The 6,105-nt window shown below is 40.0% G+C and overlaps 1 protein-coding gene across 4 annotated transcripts in view; it reads right to left on the reverse strand.

The window, feature by feature from the left end:
* tfeb (transcription factor EB) overlaps positions 1–6,105 on the reverse strand; it is a 41,299-nt gene that overhangs the window by 24,157 nt on the left and 11,037 nt on the right. The window lies entirely within an intron of this gene.

The raw sequence follows: 6,105 nt of genomic DNA on the forward strand, positions 1-6,105 counted from the left end.
CAATTGGAAGCAATTCCTTATTTTGTCTGCCAGGTCATTGTGTGCATGTTTTTCTAAACTATGGGACAATGAATCAACAAATTTACTTCTTTAATTGCACTCCCACACACAGTTACCCTACCACACACAAACACAAACACACACACACACACACACACACACACATCCACACACAAACCTGCATGCACATTAAGACTCAACAGATAACAAGTCTATACATAATCCTGAAGACAGAAAATGACACAATATTTATTTATATTATATATAAATATATATATATATTATATTTATATATTTATCGTCATATATAATATGTGTCCATTCAGTATTAGATACAACACACTTATGACCTATTGTAATAAAAAACAGATGTTCCATAGCAATTAATTTATCATTTACTGAAAGTCATGGTCCCAGTATTTTTAAGAGAATCATCAATGAGCGTTGGAATAATCACAATTACAAAACAAATGCTCCTTGAAAATAGAAAATACGCACTGGCGAAGTGACCACAGAGCACTGAACCGTTGCAGATAGCCTATGACGGTAATAGATCTTAATACATTTCAGAGACTGGAATCACTGATTGATTGTGATATTAAAAAGATGATTGCATGAAAAACTTTTAGAACATTTATGATGCCACAGTGCAGCACTAAACTTGTAAACTTACACTATTGAAATAAATAAAATATCCTTACATTTATGTAACTACTTTACTAAATGAAATTGTTACAACGCTAAGTCATCACAGTAAGGCCTTGAACAGCTTTAGTGACTACACAAACTGGAAAAGCTTCTGGATATTTCCCCTCCAAAACCTTGGTCGCTGCCAATTTACATTGAATTGAGGGAAAACAGGGGGTCACCCCAACCTGTCTACCAGCTAAATAATTTGCTAACAGGAAATTAACACCTTTCACCAGAAATTCAGGCACCACTGCCACCTGAGCATAGCCAACAAAAATGTTAGTCCTTACAAACATCTGGACGGCACTATACACCCACCTCCAAAACCCTCAAACGGTGCCTAAGCTACCCCTTCCTCAACTGCAACCATACCATCACACAATAAACCATCAAACATTTCCAAATTAGCTTCATCACTAGCTTTTAAATTAAGAGTAAAAGGTACAGAACAACCATCCTCTTCTGAGACTTTTTTTTCTCTCTCTGGAGAGCAGGACAGCAGGACAGCAGGACAGCAGTACTTGATGTGACCAACATGGCAAATGATGTCTACTGGGGAAGAAGAAGGCTCAGTTTGTTGGCCAATATTTTAGGGTTTTACAGTGCCCACCACCATTTTTATCACCAGGGTGTTTTTCAAACTCTCCTGTCATTTTAACCTGACCACAGCTTTAGACAGTTTTAACGTCTAAGTCATTCAAATAGGTCCGTATGACCTTAGACAGGCTCTTCTTAAACTGTTCTATAACCATCTGCTCACGCAGCTCACACAGATTCTCAAAGGCATAAACTTCACTCCACACGCCTGCAATCCATCTCTACACGCCTGCAATGGCTAGGTTAAATCAGATCAACAACACCACACCCCCTCATGTGACATGTCAGTCTGGCCTTGTCTATCAGCTAACCACGCCCACTTCTCTAAAGACAATGAATCTGTCTGTAGACTAAAACGTACACGTACAAGCTAAGCATGTCTGTGTATACTATGGGACGAGTAACCCAATAAAACTGTGTACATAACTGTGCACACATTGGGACGGTTTCTGCTTGTGTGTATGTGTGCCAAATCATTTCTGCTCTGTCTACATTATCAACACACAGACACACACACACACACACACACACACACACACACACACGTAAAAGTGTGTTAGTTTTATCTGGTTTTGTGTCAGTAGGATTTTAATCATTACTGATGAAAAGTGTAAACTCTTCTATCAGTCCAAAATAAACTGTACTTTGTGTGTAAAGTGGAGCTATAAGACTATATGTTTACTTTTTATTGGTTGATTATTGATTGGCTGATTTCCTTGAGGCAAGTGAGTTCAGATTGAATAAAACTTCCTTTGAAAATGTGCTGTAACAGATGTGTTTACAAGAAACAGTAGTTACGTCATGAATCCCTCCTCCCTCTGCCATCCCTCCTGCTTGTGCAGTTATTTATACGTCAGCAAAAATGCATACAAACACAGATTGGTGTCTCAACCTTCACAATCAAATAGTGTGTACACACAAGATACACACAAGCACACCCCTTCAACACTCCAAATAACAGAAGATAGAATGATGACTACTTGCTGACAGGACCATTAAAAAAGCCTCTTAGTGGTGAGATCATGCATAATAGCAGAATAGTTTCACTTCAGAACATGTGTAAATGCTGTACATGGACATGTCCAACATAAAGAGGATGTTTGATATCTTGGGCCATTACTATAAAAGTTCCAGAGGACCAAACTTCAGAAAATGTTTTTGATTAGGCAATCTACCATGTTTGCTTATTGTCTGTCAAACCCTTTTATGAAGAGTCAGGACTCTGACTTCTACTGTTGATACCAAAAACTATCCCTATCAGTGAAGTCATTCGACCTCATTAGGTCTTGTTGTTAGCTCAACTCATTAAACTTAAATGCAGAGTGACAAGCTTTAAGATCAATTAGGTTTTAACTCAGGTTGTTACAATTAAATCCACTCAGACATATTGTAAAGGCCACATGCAGAATTCCCATTGTGTGCAGCAGCATGTTTGATGGATTCTCTGTGCGTAATGGGTTAATAAAACTCTTCCATCACTGTATGTAACCCAACTATTAGTAAGCCTCCATTCATAATCTCCAACACCATCCTGTATCCCTGAATACAGAAACACAAACACTGGTATCAAAGTGCCACTCAGCTAGCTGTGCCTATCACAACAGAGGAGAACACTGGCCAGCATGGTTCAGCAGGACCCAGCTGACAAGAATCCCTTGTTTGTACACAAAGCACTCAACAGTTGACCAGAGCTCCAGTTCTCATAGTGCCTGCAGTGTATTTACTGGGTTATTTTGGTCCAGGGGCAGGAACGCCCCAAGCCCTTAGGTCATTGGATGGGAAAGCTGCATTGCTATAAGGCAAGCCAATCATAAGGTGTATGTGTAGGAGGGGAAATCATTGACCAAGCCAGCCTTGTACTCTTTTGACAATGGCCTATGGATGAGGCAGTACCCAAACACACACATGCACACACACATAAATGTGTCTACATACACAAACACACCAGCCAAGACGAAGTTTGTCTTTGTTTACTCCCTCAGTCACCGCCCAGAGAATTTGGCCCACATAGGAGAAAGAGAGAGACATCATGGCTTTAAATGAACACAAATCAGCGGCCGTAAGGCAATCATCACAAAACTCACAGGGTATGTTCAGATAAGTGCCCCAGATATACCCAGACAGTTTTATATACAGTACATACTCCACGAGGGTGCAAGATAGGTGAGTGGCATTACACAAATTTTATTATAAATCACATATTCATTGTCCAATCATCCCAAATCTTTCCGGATAGGTCCTCATAAGTATCTGAACCACACCCTGAAAGAGTCATTTAAACTGAACACCAATATCCTCTGTTCGGAATGTAATTAAGAAATGGCAGTCATCAGGAACAGTGGAAGTTAAAGCAAGATCTGGAAGACCAAGAAAAATATCAGACAGAACAGCTCGCAGGAGTGTGAGAAAAGCAAGTTAAAACCCACGTTTGACTGCATGATCCATCCAGAAAGACCTGGCAGACACTGGAGTTGTGCTACACCATTCCACTATAAAGAGATACTTGTACAAATATGATCTTCATGGAAGAGTCATCAGAAAAAAACCTCTTCTACGTCCTCACTACAAAAATCACAGTTGAAGTTTGCAAATGAACATATAGACAAGCCTGATGCATTGTGGAAACAAGTTCTGTGGACTGATGAGGTTAAAATATAATTTTTTGAATGAGCAAAGGTACGTTTGGTGAAGAAGGGGAACAGAATTTAATGAAAAGAACCTCTGTCCAACTGTTAAGCATGGGGGTGGATCAATCATGCTTTGGGGTTGTATTGCAGCCAATGGCACGGGGAACATTTCACGAGTAGAAGGAATAATGGGTTAAATTAAATTTCAGCAAATTTTGGACGCTCTCTAAGTTAAAGAGAGGATGGCTTCTACAAATGGATAATGATCCTAAACACACCTCAAAATCCACAGTGGTTTTGCCATGGCATTCACAACCTCCTGACCTCAACATCATTGAAAATCTATGACTAGACCTTACAAGAGCAGTGCGTGACAGACAGCCCAGAAATCTCAAAGAACTGGAAGACTTTTGTAAGGACGAATGGGCGAAGATACCTCAAACAAGAATGGCAAGCCTCTTGGCCGGCTACAAGAAGTGTTTACAAGCTGTGATACTTGACAAAGGGGGCAGTACATGGTATTAACTCTGCAGGGTGCTCAAACTTTTACGGACGCCATTTTTTTGTTTTCTGTTGTTTTGAAAGTGTAAATGATGGATATATAATCTAACTTTTTGTGACATATTATATGAATGTCTGATCTGTCATTTGATGCCTTTTGGAGATTTTTCCATCTTTTCTTGGCTTCTTTATCCACATTAATACAATTTTTTACCTGGGGTGACAAAACTTTCGAGCCCCACTGTACACTGCAAGTCTCATTCAAATTGACCACAAGGGGCACTTTAAATGCACAATACCTTTGAGCTTGGAATTGCAGCTTGCAGCTTTATTAGCAATTGTGTTTGTGTTGGTCATTTGCTTTTCTCAAATTGTCGTGAGCTGAACTGAGCTACATATCACACTGAATTGAAAATAAATGTTTTTGACAAATCAGTTGTAGACATTTTAAACAAAGTGCACTGTTTGTCCAATTGTTACAAAGCTTGCAGGACATGTTTTATAACGACGTTGGACCACGTGTGAAATTACTTTAAAGTCTTTATTGAAAAAAAAGTTCTGAATCCACGAATCGCCGCTTGCGGCTATATTTTTTATTTTCAATTCAGTTAACAACATTGTTTTTTCCCACCTAGTTTTTGTTATTTTTTTTGCTTTCGTTAACAATTATAACCTTGCTTCACATCAAAAGGACATTTTATAGAAAAAATGACATTTTACACACATTATCTTCTACATCAGAGTTAAATATTTGGTATCTTCTCAATGAAAGTTCTACAAGTTTCAACAATAAACAATCACAATGAAAACAAACATTTCCTCATACTATAAGTGCTACATCATTCAACCTGATGTAACCTCAAGTTGTGTACAGTGAGTATTAAGGACTTCAACAGTGGTGATCTATGTACAATGGGAGGTTGGAGTTTGCTTGATTGAGTGTGTGGACAGGTGTCTTCGTCTGATGTGGTTGGGATGTTAGCCAACTCAGAGCGCTACAGTGGGGAGAAGTATTTGATACACTGCCAAATTTGCAAGTTTTCCTACTTACTGGGGCACCATGCAAGATCTCACCTCGTGGGGCATCAATGATCAAAAGGAAGTTGAGGGATCAGCCCAGAACTACAGGGCAGGACCTGGTCAATGACCTGAAGAGAGCTGGGACCACAGTCTCAAAGATAACCATCAACCACATTAGTAACACACTACGCCGCCATAGAGTAAAATCCTGCAGTGCAAGCAAGGTCCGCCTGCTCAACCCAGCGCATGTCCAGGCCCGTCTGAAGTTTGCCAATGACCATCTGGATAATCCAGAGGAGGAATGGGAGAAGGTCATGTGGTGTGATGAGACAAAAATAGAGCGTTTTGGTCTAAACTCCACTCGCCTTGTTTGGAGGAAGAAGAAGGATGAGTACAACCCCAAGAACACCATACCAACCGTGAATCATGGAGGTGGAAACATCATTCTTTGGGGATGCTTTTCTGCATTGCAAGATCTTGGCCAACAACCTCCTTCCCTCAGTAAGAGCACTAAAGATGGGTTGTGTCTGGGTCTTCCAGCATGACAACAACCCAAAACACACAGTAAGGGCAACCAAGGAGTGGCTCCGTAAGAAGCATCTCAGGTTTTGGAGTGGCCTAGCCAGTCTCCAGACCTGAACCAAATTGAAAATCTTTGGAGGGGGCTGAA

Source organism: Etheostoma spectabile, chromosome 4 (genome assembly GCF_008692095.1).
Source record: "Etheostoma spectabile isolate EspeVRDwgs_2016 chromosome 4, UIUC_Espe_1.0, whole genome shotgun sequence".
NCBI lineage: Eukaryota > Metazoa > Chordata > Actinopteri > Perciformes > Percidae > Etheostoma > Etheostoma spectabile.